This window comes from Triticum aestivum, chromosome 6A, assembly GCF_018294505.1.
Source record: "Triticum aestivum cultivar Chinese Spring chromosome 6A, IWGSC CS RefSeq v2.1, whole genome shotgun sequence".
Classification (NCBI taxonomy): Eukaryota; Viridiplantae; Streptophyta; class Magnoliopsida; order Poales; family Poaceae; genus Triticum; species Triticum aestivum.
The window spans coordinates 55783287-55801361 of record NC_057809.1 but is presented as its reverse complement, the minus strand read 5'-3'; the positions used below and the strand labels follow the sequence as shown (position 1 = coordinate 55801361).

General features: G+C 38.8%; 1 long non-coding RNA gene across 1 annotated transcript; it reads right to left on the bottom strand.

Moving 5' to 3' along the window:
* Positions 1-15553: 15553 nt before the first annotated feature.
* LOC123130259 (uncharacterized) lies at positions 15554-16693 on the bottom strand. The gene is made up of 3 exons (XR_006463776.1): positions 16122-16693; positions 15939-16051; positions 15554-15855 (listed from the first exon to the last, which is right to left on the bottom strand). It is a non-coding gene; the product is annotated as an uncharacterized lncRNA (long non-coding RNA).
* Between the last annotated feature and the right edge of the window lie 1382 nt (positions 16694-18075).

Genomic DNA, 18075 nt, shown 5'->3' with positions numbered 1-18075 from the left:
GATCCCACACTTCAATAGCTCTAATAACCGCACTACTCTCTGATTCAATGATCAGGATCAAGGGAGAGGGGGGTCATTCAACTCGGTGAAACTTAACTATTCTTTTCGAAAGAAGGTTTAAATCCACAGCCGTTGCATCATTACGATGCACACCATCATTCTTGTTAACTAGTAAGCAGATTACAACAAAACACAACCACTGCATAACCGTTACAAGATATATAATTAAAATCTTGTTCTCGATCTGTCTGGTCCATTTTTATAGACTTACATATCACATCTTGCATGTTTTCGACCACCCCCACCAACAATAATCATCCGCCTCATGCTACCTCTGGACACCTGATGCTACCTCTGGACTCCTCACTTTTGTAGATAACCGATCTCCATTACCATTTCTATTCCGCACTTTCATTAGAAAGTGTACAACAGAAGGCTCACAAAGTAACATGTACGAATCATGGCGCCCAAAATGTTCCAGAGAGTATATGTAAACAATAGAAAATTAACCGTGTATAGAAAAGTCTGTCCAACCATATAGTTCTAAAAAAATAGATCTCATATTTACTTTAAGTTAGTTTGCAAATAACTATTATTCAACTATGTGTCGCACATGTGTGTAAAAAAATCCATAATAGCTCATACCAAATTAAAATACATCAACCTTTTGTAGGAAAATGATATGAAATTTGCTAAGATTGTTGCATGTAAACAAAAATGGAGAAAACTTCCATTATACATTCAGATCCTGTGCATGTGACCACATAGGTGTTGTATAAAGCGAGCAAATGAGGATTCCGTGCCTAATTACGCATAGATGGACCACTTGACTGAAGGATGTATGCAAACTCATAGATAGATCTGAAAAGGTCCAATTAACATACATAATATGCTTATCTTTGTTAGTCGGAAGGGAGAATGAAGGATTTATGGAGTGGTATATAGAAGAACCTTTGTTGCCCATGCAACAAATCCTTGAGCAGATCAGCACAACTATGCTACCCACAAAGACCCACACACCACCAAAGAGTAACACCGTCGAGGTTGCCAGCAAGCTATCGTCATCATCACTTCTAACCAAGTAAGCGACTCCGCCTTCATCGCAGACGACCAACCAAGATCCCTCACCTCAAATGACATTGGAGCTACTAAGTTGCAAATGATGAAAGCACAACTGACTGATCGGTCTGCTCACTCCATGTGAAATTTTAGCACCCAATAGTTTTTCAAAATGATGAATGATTAAATGTGACAATAACTAAGTTTACCTCTACACTAATTAATCCCAAAACAGATATTTTGATCCTAAGATGATTTCTTATTGTTGACTTCATGTCACATGAGCTATTTCTCCCTTCTCTTGTGATTAGTCCAGCCATTGAAAATAGAAGTAAAGTGCATTTATCTATCGATTGTTTTTTATTTAGAGTGTGTTTCTGTCATGATCAGACCATTGAAGGGAACACCAACAGAACCAATGATTAATTTCTCCATATACATGTCAAAAATTCATCCCGCAGATTAACTGCTGCACCGCCTCAAGTAACTCAAAGTTGTGGTTCTTTCTGGTGGCGTGACGTGCTGAAGCTGTATGACAAATTTTGTAAATTGGCTGTCCCTCACGTGCGCTCGGGGGACTCGGTGGTTTTTTGGCTGGATCGGTGGCAACTTAATAACGCTGTGGTTATCATGCAACAACATTTCCCGAGGCTCCACTCTTTTGTGATTGAAGACACGCTTACCATTAAGGAGGTGATGGAGCTGTCTGACCTGACCGACAATTTTCACCTGCCTTTATCAGTTGAAGCTTTCGAGGAATTCAATCAGCTTCAGGCTTTAATGCCTTTGATCAATTTGCATGAGGGAGTAAATGATGTCTGGAAATGGCCTTCAAAATATGGGGATTATCGGTCAAGGACCTATTATTTGTCTAGTTTTTCCGATGTCGTGGTTGACCCCATATTTGGGTGGATCTGGAAATGCTCTTGCACTCTCAAGCTCAAGGTGTTTGGCTGGCTTCTTTTGATGGATCGTCTAAACACTAGGGATATGATGCAGCGAAGGCATTGGATTATCCAGGATGATACTTGTGTTATGTGCTTCTCAGCTTTGCATGAAGATAGAGCTCATCTCTTCTTTGCTTGCAACTTCAGCCAACGTGTCTGGAATTATTTGGGCATCTCATGGAGTGTTCACCCTAACCAGACTACTTTTGAAATGGCTTGCGCGGCCAGGAGGGATTTTGGTCATCCTTTTTTCACTGAGGTAGTCTTTACGGCTACTTGGAATATTTGGACTCAAAGGAATGGAAGGATCTTCAGAAATGAGTTGCCCGCTTTCAGATCTTGGAGGAGGAATTTTATTCATGATATTTCTCTTTTAGCTCATAGAATCAAGTGTAAATATAGAGATAGACTAACTTCTTGGATAGCCTCCTTACCCTAATCTCTCTTTGTAAGTAGCCTCTTCTCTTTATTTGTTTCTCTCTTGTAATTTTGTATTCTTTACCTCTTGGTTTTAATAAAGGGATGTGAGGCTGTTGCCTTGCAGTATATAGTCAAAAAAAATCGTCCCGCAGATAGAGGACTCAACTCTAAGGAAAACACAAGGTTTTGATGTTCTAGCTCTATACAATGCGACTAGTCAACAACGGTTCTAGCTCTGTACAATGTGACTAGTCAACAACGGTTGTAGATTTGTGATGCCCGCCTTCCTATGGAGCTACATCAGAGCAATACAAATCAAATGTTACAATTCATGCATCACATATTAAGTTACATGATTGACATCCACATTGACTAAAAAAAGATATATACATATCCAGTATGTAGTGAATGGCTAATATGCGAAAGATTACACATAGCCCGACACGCAACCCACATTTCCATCATAATTAGGGCCTTAAGTTGTCGATTCTCCCCCGGTAAGCAATTTCCAAATACATTTGAGATATTCCGAGGTCGTAGAAGTTCAAATATCATACATGCTACTCACCACAGTATGCAGGCTAATGTAGATGTGATAATAGTGAATAGATCATTCTTCTTCCTCACAATAGCACTACCTTTTGCTACCCTTCCGGTCCCGCATTGTGAAATTTTACTTTTGCAAATAGCATAAAGGGTGAAGATCCTAAGGAAAGATCTTAATCTTTAGTATGACCTTGATTTCCAAACAAGTATCCTACAAAATCAAAGTCTGTGTTCATCTTGTCCACAAAAATAAACCTGACTATAAAGCTACCTGATGGCAAGCCTCCTTAAACCATCCATGTTCCTTAGTTTATCTGGAAAAGGAAAAATGGTGGAAAGTGGGAGCACAATATTTTTATGGATAATGGTGGAATTATTTGGCAATCATGCTAGAATATAAACTTGACCCCAAACAAGACTACAGGTGAAACTCCCGACACTAAGATGATTAGGATAAGTGGGATGAATTAACTTGGAATGTCATATCTGAATAATTCTTATGTGTTTTTTTAAGTCACTCTAAAGTTTAGAGGAATAACAGAAGTTTCTTATGAAGGATTTTTTTATCATTGTCAATTGTGGGTGGAAGTGCGGGAAGGAATAAACTCAAATGAAGAAGAACATAGTTTGGGAACTTAATATCATACCAAATAACCGCAAGCCTATTATCTGGAAGTGATGTTTTTTGTAAGGATATTAGGCTGACTAGAATATAATAGTGTCACTCTTGTTATTCAATTATTCACGCAGAGGGAAATATACTTTGTGGAAACTATCTCTCCTTGAATTTTGGGAAAGAGGAACTAAAGATATGGTTTGCTAATCGAGTATATTCATGTATGGTCTTATAACAGGCTTCACATCAATGGAATAGTAGGTGATATGGTTTTCTAAATGAAGCAAGGCGGTCATCTACAAATGTAAGTGTAAAGTATTTTGCATTATTATTGTATACGTTAACACTGTTTTGTTGTTTGCAATGATAAAGTCACATTGATGGAAGTGAAAGCTTGATCATCTTTTAACTTTCATATGAAAGGAACATCTGAAACATCCTATGTTTTACAAGTGGAAATACATAGAAAATATTTTGAAGTGTTTCTCTATGGAAAATTGCAAATCTATTAACATACCTTTGATAAAGGGAATCATACTCAATGAGGAATTATATTTGAACTCCTGAGGGAAAATGGAATAATAAATGATACTGAAATTGATATGTATATTCATTATATTATCATACCTTAGCTACTAGAATTTATGCTGCATTCAAGCAGTGGAAAGAAAGACGAGCAGCTAAGGGAATCTCACACATCATATAAGATTGTGGAAAGTGCATCACAACCTGTCACTTGTTCTGAAATTTATATTGAAGGTAAACACATTGAGGAAATTATTACTCTATCTACAAGATGAGAAATAAGTCCAGGTACGCATATTCAATTTTTTGTAGTACTAATATGGTGCAGGTTCACTGACCGAAGTCAGGAATTTCTTTGAACACACATGGTTAATTATGAAACTTCATTTACTAATTGGATTCGATATTTATGTGGTTTTTTGAAAATTTATTCAACATGGTTATATTATACTTGACTCGATGTGGAATTAATCATATTATTATATATATGTGATGGAAAATAATTGATGCGGAATTTCACTTGAGGAAACAAAATACTCAAGGTGCCTATAAAGGTGGAATTACACTCGAGGAAATAATACTCGAGGCGCCGAGGCCAGCTATGCTGGAATAATTAGGCGAAAACTAAAGGTCTCTAGAGATCTTAAGTGTCATAGCAAGGAAACATACTGAGGAAAGGTATCACTATATATTTCTTGGATTTTCAACGTAGTATTAACCTGGTTGATGACCCCTTGACTAAGCCTATTAGTCATGAGGTATTTGGTAAACATATTAAGGCTATGGGTTTACGAATATTTGAATGGTCGTTTTTGACAAGTGGGAGATGTTGGAATCATGTGTCCTGCAACTATATTCAAATTACTAGGAATTACTAATATGCGGAATACCTCATTATGGAATTATATATGTATTTGTGCATGGAATTACCTTTTCTGATTATCATGGAATTATCACTTGTTGGAACGTACTTAAGTTTTATATGCTTAAGGAAGCTGGTTGATTATCAGTGGAATACAGTATACTATTTATATTGGAAAGACTACCCGAGTACACTGATGATTGGAAGGATCTAGATCATATAATTATATTACAACCCTAATGTTGATCTACATAATTAGAGGAAATTACACTCTATTATGGCGCGTTGCTCACAAGCGCGTGCTCCGGGGATATAACTGGTAGAATCCCTTAACAGACAAATATGATCGTGGTTGGTAATTTGGTCTAGAATTTATCCCGGAAACTAGTGGAAAAACTAGGAATCTTATATCTGTATAAGATGCGGACTCTTTGGAAAGACAGTATAAGAAGGTCCTTACCCCCTAGCCTCAGGTATGCGAATTGTGAGTGGCACCACGGATAAGCGCAGAGGAGTAGGGGGTAGACCACAAACACTAAATTTCCAACAATCCATAGGATATAAGGGTACATTCAATGCATATTAAGGTCTGGTGTCCTAATGTAATTAGTATCCTCCGCTAGTTCATACTCACCACAAATCATAACAACTAATTTTTCTCAAAGCTCACCAGTTTGTATACACCCCGTGTAGTTCGAAAACACAAGAACATGTACTAGAATTTGTTTGTCCCAGGAAATTTCATTTGGTGTCTGGCGTTGTGGTGGCGTCGACGGCAGATGAGTCTGGCAAGACAGTGCATTGATTGCTCCTGAAGATAGGACTACCAAAGAAGGCGGCGACGGATTCTATAGCGTGCGCATGCGGTGCACGCTGACAGGCTCCTAGACCGGTTGGTGCTTCGGGCTAGCCGGCAGGCGACATGGTGAGGCCACCGGTTTCTTGGTGCACATGGCGCGAGGTCAGAGCACATCATCTATCTTGTAGTTTGGGTGACAGTTTTCGCTAGGAAGGTGTCTTTGTTAGATTTATGTATTTATTTTGTAAGGCCTTGATAAATAATGCAATAAACATGGTTCTGTGCATCGCTTGATGCGGAGGCCGGGGTAATCCTTCTTTTTTGAAAGAAAGAAACTTTCTTCAGGTATTAGGTGCATGTCATGATTGTAAATGAAACATAATTTTTTCATACAATTTGTGCGTAGACGCTCCCTTCTAAATGTCTTAACAGAGGTGTCCCGAAGCACTTGTTGCAAATTAACATGGATCAATCCAGAGATGCGGCATGCCTAAACCTGCTCTAGAAACTAAAGAAAACCCTGAGCGGTTTCATGTCCAAAATTAGTTCCTATGAGAGGTCAGTATTTCTTATGTGCAAGAGTAACCATGTCTGCTTGCACACACTCTATTCTTGATGCCTCCCAGGCCCAGTTGGTTATAGCTGAATCGAAAAGCGGGACGGGAAATGGGGTAGTAGACTATGATCCTTAGTGACGAGCCTTGCATATGAGTACTCTACCCTACTAGATGCATGTAGCCAGAGTATCATAGAACCTACTCCCTCCGTCCGGGTTTATTAGGCCCCCTCTCATTTTAGGCTAAAATTTGACCAATAAATTTAAGTAATAAAATATAAACTATATGTCAAAAAAATTACACCGTCGGAAAGCCCTTTCAAATACAAATCTAACCGTGTACCTTTTGTAGCATATATTTTATATTTTATTTGGAATATGGATGGTCAAATTTTGGCTCAAAATACTAAGGGGCCTAATAAACCTGGACAGAGGTAGTACCTAGTACCTAGCATATTTGATTTATTAATTTTGATCATAAGAGCTCTCTCCTACCCTATGTATGAATATTTAAGCACCAACGAGTAGACTACTGTGATGTGTGTAAGAAATAAATAGCGACTTCATAGTACTTTCATGTGAGGGGAAGAGATATTCATTACTCCGATATAAAGTTACAGTCGGCTTACAAGACTTGATAGTAAAGTTTGCTAAGACATAAGCGCACGCACACACACCCAGGGCCGTCTTTAGGAATTCGGGGCCCGGTGGGAAATGCAAAATGAAGTCCTAAAGTTTTAAAAATTCTTGTAATTAAAATATTTATATACAACTAAAGAACACTCTTGTTTAAGCCATTACCTTTAAATATGCGGTATTTTGTACAATATTATGGAATGTATCAAATACACCAACTATCTTCTATAAAGAACACATCGGTGAAGCAATAAACATAGAACAGTTTATTAAGTAACTTACTTAAGAACTGATGCACATATACAGTATACCCATTAACCATTAAATTATTGAACATGAAAAATGACCTAAATAATACTTCTTGGTCTTGGGGCCACCTGATGGACATGGACTGGTCGGTGATTCATCAAATAAATCTCCAAATCAATCTGGCCTAAGCCCGAGCGCTTGACCGCCGGCTAGCAGCGGCTGCCTTCTGCTTTTCCTGGCTACGTTGGACCTTGCTGGGGCTCGTTTCTGCTCGAATTTGTTAGGCGAATTCAGGAAGGCTGGAAAGAATAGTGGGGCAGAAGGCTGGCCCAGAGGGGGAGTTGGGGAGAGGCTCGGGGCGTACGATCGATCGATTGGGAGGAAGCACTCGGTCGAACTGCTCGCACAGCCCACTGGACGGGCCTGCACACACCTTATTTATGTTTTAGTACAAAGGCGCTAGCAAGATGCACCCAGGCCCGGTCCTGATGGGGGGCAGGGGGTGGCCGCCCCGGGCCCCCGGAGTGGATGGGCCCCCACCCAGGCCTGCTGCTAAGTTGAAACCCTGCATGGGCTGATAAATCGTGCTGCTAAGTTGGCCAAAGTTATTACGTTGTTGGCCACTAATTAGGCTTGTCTCAAAAAAAACTAATTACGCACAGGCCTGGATCATAGATCGAGTCAGCCGCGTGTCAGTTATGACTTCACGCACGCATGCCGGGCACAGTCGGCGGCTGCCGCCAGATGGATTTTTCGCCTCTTCACCTCGCGACCGCCGGAACCAGTTGACGACGGCGTACAAGGGATCGCCACCAAGCATGCGCCATGCTGCGCTGCCGGCGTTTCCCGTCAATGAGATGAAAAGCTGATTCTAGATAAGGTATTATGCCCTAATGATTTTGCTTTTTCCATGATAATAATTACTAAAAAGTTATAAATGATAATCAATATTCGATCTTCATTGATAATTGATTGAGTGGCCGTGGTTACTATAGATATTATTAGGCTTTTGTCATTTGTGAAATCAATGTTATGATTAATAAGATTTTTTATCGAGTTAATATGGTACTCCATACTAAGGGCATGTCCATTGTAGAGACCTTGATGTGAGGCTTAGAGAAAACATATAAATAATAATAATTACGTGGCATCTGTTTAAGAGCCACCACGTCTGGTGCTAATTGCAACGTATAGATGCTTTCTCACTAAATTGATTAGATTGCCCCATCAAATAAATTGATTGGATTGCGTTTGATCTTTGCAATGATATATGGAACACACAAATGCAAGCACTAGTCATGGAAAAGAAACTATTCCATGATTACGGTTAATTTATTTTTCACTAAAAATGCACTAGATGTGATAGTACTTCCAATTCATCCTCCTAGTAAGTAAAGCAAATTCGTCGGGTGTTGGATGCAAGATTGAACCTTGGGATCGAATAGGAAGCAGAAAGACGGTTAGGAAATCAGTCATGAGGGCACGCTCTAAGGGGCCCCGAGCTCTACTCTCGCCCCGGGCCCCAACAATCCTAGAACCGGCCCTGGATGCACCTTATTTAGAAAACGATCAAATTTCTTGAGGATGTTCTCTATGTTCCCATGAAGATTTCCCCTCACCTCATTTAGTAGTTGGGCAGAGCCAAGCCCAAGCCCTCCATGGTTGCAACGATCTCATTTATCTCGCGATGTGGTACTTCAGAAAAATAAGAAGGTAAATATAGTAGATGCATTTATGTTAACACTTCTACCACGATACAACCCCCCTTAAACACATCAATGGAGATCTCTTCGTATCCCTTCATAATAAAGGGTAGAATAATCTTTTCTAAAAATACGTCGCATGCGCCGAGCGCACGGATACAAGACATGTGTATCGTAACGTAACCAGCCGGGAGAGAATACTTGTTGTGCCCACTTACTTTATTTTTCGCTTCTTATGAGGCAAATATAACTCCGAGAACTTTCAGCCCCGTTTTTTCTTCTTTTTTTAACTGAGTTTTGTTCTGTTTTTTTTCAAATGCACGAACCTTTTTTAAAATAACATTCGTGCACTTTTTCTCAAATTTTGAATCTTTTAAAATTTCTCAAAAAAATTTGTTGCAAATTTTTTTAGTGGACTTATTTTGAAAATCTAGGAATTTTTTTCAAACCCGTCAACATTTATTTCAGAATCGATGAACTTCTTCCAAATCCACAATGTTTGGGCCGGCCCAACAGGCGCCTGACGGGAGCGATGCCATGGCCTAGTTGGGCCAATGCCTAAGCGTTTTGTCTTCTTCTATTTTCGGTTTTCATTCTCGATTTTTGTTAATTCATTTTTCTATGTTTTGAACTTTACTATTATTTTTTAAACCTGTAGAAAAATTGAAAAAATTAGTATACCAAAAATGTTCTGTCTTCAAGTATTGTTCAAATTTTTCAAAATTTCTGGAACTAAAAAATTGTTTCCATTTTCTAATTTTTTTATCACAAATTTAAGAAATTTTTTGTGTTTCAGAAAACTTGATAATTGTTTCAAAAATTACGTGGTTTGCAATTTATGTTCAAAATTTTCAACAATTGTTGGAATTTTTTAACAAATTAAGAAAACGTGTTCAAGTTTGTAAAATTTTCTTACACAATATGAAATTCCAAAATTGTTGAAAATTTTTAGGAAAAGGTTAGGACACAAGAAAATGTCTGTGTTCAAATGAGGAAAACTACATGGTCATTGATGCACTCGTCTGGCCTAGTCTAGCACACTCCTCTTAACTGGTGATTTTTGACTATGGATAAATGACCGCGACTTCTTGCAGCAACCTGGCGGTGACTTTTGACTATCAATAAATGACCGCGACTTCTTGCAGCAACCTGGCACAGACATATGAAACATCAGTGGCAGGTTTGAATGACTTTTGACATTGTTTGCAAATTTTGCAAGATATGACTTCTGACATCGTTTGCACATTGCAAGGTGGACGGCCATTTATCGGCCATTTTTCACTGAGAAAACTCTGAAAAATGCAAAATTTGTTAAAAATCCAAACAACTTGGCTTGATGCCTTGAATTGTTCGTAGAAGCTGGTAGAAATTTTTGGGGCTATTTGATAGATGTCAAAAAAACAATGTGCTTTCAAACTGACCCTTCTACACGAACACACCCTCCGTTGAACATGGTCTATTTTTGCACATCGTTGAAATAACCCCAACTTTCAAAAGTAGGTAGGTGCCCATGGTAGGAATCCATGCCTAGTATGAACGATTTTCAACATAATATACAAGTTGCGACACGTCCGACTATTTATCAGCCTGTTTTAACTAAGAAAACTTCAGAAAATGCAAAACTTGTCAACAACCCAAGCAACTTGGCATGATGCCTTGAAATGATCATGCAAGGTCATGAAAAAAATATTGGGGCCATTTGACGGATGTTGGAAAAATAATTAGGGCCATTTCCATAGAATTTTTTAAAATGCAAATACTTGTACTTTTTGAACAAATTTTGCAAAAACGAACATTCTTTCCAGTTTTGAACAATTTAAAAGTGCGAGCATTTTTTGAGAAAGGCAAAAACGAAAAATGGAAAATGAAAAAAATGAAAAAGAAACAAAATATGAACAAAAGAAAAAAATTACTGAGAAAAAGACCGGCTCGCTACAGTTTCTGCTTGTTGAGGGATAGTTCTTATAGTCCCTGTTACCTAGTTAATCTAGCTCCTGTGACTTTTTCCATGTTTTCGAGTGTGACAATGGGACGGCCCAATCCAGCGGCCTCCTATGCATGGGCCAGTCTATTTGACGCGGGCGCTGATATGTGTCGCCCACGCTGGTTCCTATTCGGCGCCTTAGGGTGTGTTTGGTAGCATGTATGGACCTAGCCTAGTTGTTCTCATGTCATACATGCTGAGTGTAGACATGCTGAGTTCATGCAGTTGTCGTTGTTTGGCAGTGATGTATGCGTTGAGACATGCTGAGCTGAGATTTTGTTTGGTAGCCTGCATGTGTTTAGACATGCTGAACAATTTCGAATTCTGAATATATTTTTTGAATGGTGAACAAAATCGAAAAAATCTCAACACAAATTTAAACATATTTTGATATTTTAAATAATATTTGATATTCTAATCTTTTTTGGAAAATTAAAATAAATTTTGAAATTCTTTTTTTAATTTGAACATATTTGAAATTATGAGTTTTTTTGAAAAATTAAACAAATTTTGAAAATTTTATAAAAAATAAAATTCTATTTTTTTCAAAATTCAAACAAATTTTGATTTCCTTTTGAAATTTCGAGCATTTATGATTTTTTTTAGAAAAAAATAAATTTCAAATATTTATTGAAAATTCAAACAAATTTTGAAATTATGATTTTTTTGAAAATTTAAACAATTTTGAAATTCAAACTTTTCATTTTTTCTGAAATTCTAAGGTTTTTCGAAAATTTAAACAAATTTTGAAATTTTGATTCTTTTTGAAAAAATAAACATATCTGGACGTGGTCTGGTCGGTGGGGACGAGTGTCAGGGCCAGCATAGCTGCCTCGATGCACCCTGTCTGGGGTGCATGAGATGAGCATGACTGAGGACACTTTTATGCATCAGATGAGCATAGCTCAGATGAGCCCACGCACCCTACCAAACAAGCAAAAGTGGGTCGGATTGGGAACTTTTGCCCTCATGCACCCTCCATGCACCCTACCAAACACACCTTTAAGCGTCCGCTATAGTTGTTTCTACTAACGGGCGCATACCCCCCCATTGTCACATTGGGCCGGCCCATTTTCGAACTTTTTTTTGTTTTCTAAACAGCAAAAACTCCGCGAGAGCTGGGTTTCGAACCGTGACGGGCGAGTTCCGAGCGCGACGCAACAACCACCAGGGCAGTTTAGTTGGCGTGATTACGTACATGTTTTCTTTCTTCTTCTTTTCTTTTCTTTTTTTCTTTTTTCAAATTCGTGAAACTTTTCTTTCTTCATGAGTTTTCCTCTACAAAATCAATGGAGTTTTTCTCGAATTTGATGAGTTTGTGAAAAACTCGATGAACTTTTTTTCAAATCGGATGAACCATTTAAAAATTCGATGAACTTTTATCAAATTCGATGAACTTATTTTGAAATTTGGTGAACTTTTTTCAAAACCAATGAACTTTTTTCAAATTCGATGAACTTTTTTCAAAACCAGTGAACTTTTTTCTAATTCGGTGAACCTTTTTTCTAATCCGATGAACTTTTTTTCAAATTGGATGAACCATTTAAAAATTCGATGAACTTTTTATCAAATTCGATGAACTTATTTTGATATTTGGTGAAGTTTATTTGAAAATCAATGAACTTTTTCTCAAATTCTATGAACTTTTTTCAAGTTCGGTGAACTATGTTCAATATCAATAAACTTTTTTCTTGAAAATCGATGAACTTTTCTTGAAAATCGATGAACTTTTTTCGAATTCAGTGAATTATTTTCGAATTTGGTGAACTATTTTCGAATTCGATGAACTTTTTCTCAAACTCTATGAACTTTTTTCAAGTTCGGTGAACTATTTTCAATATCAATGAACTTTTTTCTTGAAAATCGTGAACTTTTCTTGAAAATCAACGAACTTTTTTCGAATTCAATGAACTATTTTCGAATTTGGTGAACTATTTTCGAATTCAATGAACTTTTTCTCGAAATCAATAGACTTTTTTAAAATTCAATGAACTTTTTTCAAAGGACAAGAGTACATACCGTAGCAAAACAGTTTGTTTTTTCCAAGAAAATCAATACACACTGTAGCATTTTTCGAGTGAAGAAAAAAGAAGTGATCGAGCGGGAGCCAAGGATCGAGCTGGTAGCTATCGAGCGAGCTGCGGGAGCGAACGATCGAGCGGGCAGCTAGCGAGCCAGCCGCGACAGGCAACGAGCATTGCTGGGCCAGGCCCATGCGAGCGACGCGCGGGCGCTGCGATCGCTAACGAGCGCTAAAGGCGCCAAGGAGGAGGTCTCGTCGCCCACAGCGAGACCAGAGAAAGTCTTGCTAGAGGTGAGGTCCATATTGGGCCGATCAATCGCGGCACAGGCCACATGCCCTATTCTTGTTTTTTTCCTGCTCTTTACGCCTTTTGTCTTTGTTTTTTTACTTTATTTATTTTTCCATATATTTTATATTGCAAAAATACATAAAACATTTCAAAAATGTTAATGAAGCATTTAAAAAAAATGTTAAATGTGTATAGAAAAATATTCCTCATGTATACGAAAAATGTATAAAACAAATACATTGTCTGTGAAAAAAGTTGGTCATGTAACTAAAAGAGGATAATCAAGCATCTGAAAAAATGTTAAATGTGTATAAATAATGTTGATCATGTATTAAAAATATTAATTTGATATTTGAAAAATGTTAATCAAGCATTTTAAAAAGGTTAAATTTGTATAGAAAAAATATATCTCATGTAGTCAAAAAATGTTAACATGGTATTTGGAAAATGTTAATCAAGCATATGAAAATATCAAAATGTGTATAAAACATGTTAAGCGAAGCATTTGAGAAAAAAATGTTAAACATGTTTTTGAAAAGAAAATTAAGCAAGCATTTGAAAAACATAGATATGTCTAGAAAATGATGACCATGGATTCGAAATTAGCCTTATATTCAAAAAATGTTAAATGTGTATTAGAAAAATGTATTGGCTATGAACCAAAATCTGTATAAAAAAGTGAAACCTGATAGAAAAGAAAAACCTTGATGAAAAACGAGAAAGAAAGAAACAAAACTAAAGAAAACCATAAAAAGGAAAGAAAAGAAAAAAAAGACAATGAAAAGCGCGAAAGAAACAAATAAAACCAAAGAAAAAAGAAACCCAATGAAAATATAGAAATAAATGAAGTAAAACTTGTGTAAAATACAAAAAAGAAGAAAACCCAGAAAAACAAGAGAAAAGCCGGCTTTTATATCTTAAAGTAAGTCACGCTTTACTATTATATCACAAAGCCAGCAGTGGCTTGCGGCGCTGGTTAGCACCAGGAGACCAGAGATCGATTCTTCTTCCTTCCTTTTATTTAGCTATTTCTTTTAATACTAGTACAAATGCCCGTGCGTTGCACCGGGCGAAAAAAAGGTGCACAACCTACTTTATGCGCCATTTTTTATATCCAATTTTAATAAATATCAATAATAAGGTTACACTGATTATTGCTTTTTGTAGGATGAAGTTTGGACATGAAGAAGCAACTTAGCATTCTTTGTCTGATGGAAGAGTAGTTTTGGATGGAATAGTTGTCCATCAGTTTTATTTTTTACTTTTCGAGAAAATGCGAAAATTTCCTTCTTTTTTTATAAAACTCACAAAAAATTGGGACTCTTTTAAGGAAAGCTGAGGTTTTTACAGAAATTGAAGCATCTTTTTGAGGAACTTTTTTTGGAACAGATGTCTTTTTTTGAAAAAAGAAACTTTGATTATTTTAAGTTTTTGTACAAATTACAATGAAAATATTTTTTTTAGAAAAATTGGAACATTTTTGGGAATTTTGAACCTTTTTAAAAGTGTGAACATTCTTTTAAGTGTAAACACATGTAAGACTGTGAACATTTTTAACCTATTTTATTATGTCGAATTTTTCTACAGATAGTTGGTTGTTTGCTTGGAAATAGTACTCCTGACGAAAAAAGGAAGTAACAGTCAGCTCTATGTAAAAAACAATTATGCTGCAGTAATAGAAATAGAAGTTACGAAAGCCTGACCAGTTATTCCTGCCCACTAATTAAATTTGTAGAATTATCAACCATAAGCATTGCATTATTGCATACGGCTAAACTTTACATATATATACCACACAGTGCGTCCAAACCTATTTCAGCAAGAGAAAGAACTATTCCTTTAGTTTTACTTGATTTTTGTTAGCAAGTAATTGTTGGAAGTTTAGCCGTGCGTTGCCAGATTTACATGGACCATATAAACCACAGTAAGCTGATGTTAGCTATTAGTATAAATTTGACTCTGCCATGTCTGGATTGCAAAAAAATTCATGAGCTTACCTGAGTACAATGCCGCTGGTCCAGCTTCTTGGTGGAAGCCAGATGTGGTCTTGTTGCTGGAGCTGGACTACTCACTGGGACATGATTCTTCAGATGACTTTCCGCTGTTGGACACTCTCGCTGGATTGGCACAACGACTTGTCTGGCCTCATGAGGATAGCACTTGTCGTCGAGTCTGGAGCATCATACCATTCTTATGTTAAAACCCCCAAAGCTAAGATAAGATATATAGAAATCCTAAGAATATGTGTCAAAACGACCTGATCATGAATTACAAAATCTGTTCCAAGGGGAAAATCAGTAAGAAGAATGCAGTTTTGTGTTAATTACTTCCTCGCATCAATTTAAACGAGACATGTGCCTCATGTTGTCCCCACAGTTCAATGGAATGGATTGTATCTAATCAGGACATCCAATCAGTGGTTTCATCATCACAAAGAACTCACGAACATGTACAACAATGGAGCAGGTACCTTTGTCTGCTTGGAGCTCCTTGTGCGGGTCATGTTGTGGATGCCCTCCATGGAAGGAAGGACCTGCTGCTGCTGCTCCAGCCCGAATCAAATCAAGGTGGTTAGACCCTACAATCCATCCATATACAATCAGGTATTTGCACTGAAGATGCAAATAGTCCACTGTAGACACTGCAGCAGAGAAGAGAGGGAGCTTCACCAATAGAGCAGAAAAATCAAATGGAATCCAACAGAGAGAAGAGAAGAAGGAAGACCTGCAGATGGTGGAGCCCTTAAGGATGATGACCTGCAGATGGTGAGGGAACCCCATCACCATCTGGAAGAAGACGGCTTGAGCTACTGGTCCATGGCGATGTTGGATGTGTGCCTGCGTGAGGGAGAGAAGAGCATCAGGGAAGGGGAGGGAAGAAGGGCAGAACCATGGCATCGACACTCACCAGGGTGGAACATTGACGAGCAGCTCCATGGCGTGGGTCTCCTTGACGAGCAGGTCCGATCCAGGCGCGGATCTTTCCGCCGCCATGGATCTCCCACTCCTCTCCTCTCCTCTCGGGATTCAAGCGGTCGTCGACGGATAAGAGGAGGGGCGGAGCGGATTTTATCCATCGTCGAGGTAGCCACCACCGTCATCATCGCCGTCGGTCACCATGGCCCGGCGGCTAGGTCTTCCAGTGCGAGGAGTGAGGGAGGGAGGGAGGGCGGATCTGACCGCTGCCTGAGCTGTCGCGGGGGGAGGGGCGCCGCGGCCATGAAGGCCCGCCTCCAACTACAAGGAGTGCGCGCCGCCGCGCCGGATCCTTCTGTCTCCCGCGCCCGTCCATCGTCACCCGGCTCCGGCGAGCTCCTGCGTGGGTCGCCGCACCGCCCCACTTTTCTCCCTTCTTCTCAACCTCACCACCCAGTCTCTTCTCTGCCATGGATCCGCCCGGGAAGCCGCGCTCCGGCCTTCCTCGCCCCCCGCGTCGCCGCCCACCTCCGGATCCGCCTCCAAGCCCCCGCCGTGCGCGGATCCGCCCCCTGCAGCTCCAGTCGCGCCGCCCATGTAAAAAGGACCGCGTTTTGAATATACCAAAACATAGGATCCTTTGTGCAAAATTAAAGCGTTTTTCCAGATCCACTTAAACAGGGACTGCGGGTTGAATTCGAATAAACTGAAGGACTTTTATGCAAAATCGATAGCCACGACGGACGGGCAGAAGCACTCCGTGCTTTATTAGTAGGGAAAGATAATGTGTCATAATGGGCCGGCCCGGTACTGTATCTACTTCAGCGAGAGATCCTTCTATGTACATCGTATATGTTTCAGTGGGCGATCCATCATATATACGAAACTGGGTACGATTTGCCAAAAAATTTATACTAACCTTTATACATTTACTGGGTTGCCTGCATTGATCCAGAAGGAATTTAAAAGTTTCTCGATTATTAGATTTGACAACCAAACAGATAATTCTAGATGGTTGCTGACAAATGACAGATAATTTTATCGTGTTTGAGAGGGCACACACTGAGAGGGCGCACACACACAAACAGTCGAGGAATTAGCATCATGCATTCTATAATGGTTGGACAACCAGTTCTGACCATGGGAGTTGCATAACCGAATATTTCCATCTATATGTTTTCTCTACAATTTTACTAAAATCAACCGAGTAACGGTTATTCTTGGTGTGGGTTGGATATTACGGGATGATAAATCAAATAAATTGTAGACTAATGCATAATTTAGTGGTGGAAAAAGGTTGATGCCTTCTCACTCACCCATGTTCAAGACAAATAATATAAGATCTTTTAGATCACTATCTTATATTAGTTTACAGAGGGAGTGCTAGGCTTTTTTTTATCTACTGGACATGGCTCGTGTACGGAGCGATCCAGAAATACAACCTGCCTGCACACCTGAACCATCTCCAAACCTGTGGATGGAACTGGGAGCTTTCATGTAGCAAGGCAAGGATGGAAGCATAGAGACCCCTATCCTCTTGGAGCTGCAAGCCAGATAAATATTGCATGCACACACTTCATTCTTGATGCCTCTCAAGCGTAGGTGGTTATAGCGGAATTGGAAAGCAGGGCCATCAAAAGGACACTAGACTACGATCCACCGCTTTGCATATTGGAGATGCATGCTACCGATAGAACATCATACCCACCTAGTCTATTTAATTTATTTATTTCAATCACAAGAGCTCTCTCCTACCATGCGTATGTATATATAAGCATCAAACAATAGGTAATGGCTAGTGTGAATTGGATATTGCTTTGGCTGCTAGTACTACTCTCTTTTCATTGTACTTTATGTGAGTGGACATGCTTTGTTTTGAAATCAGAAAATAAATTATTTATGATCCGCTTGCAGTCTCTGCATGGAGAGATCGAGAGCCGTAAATA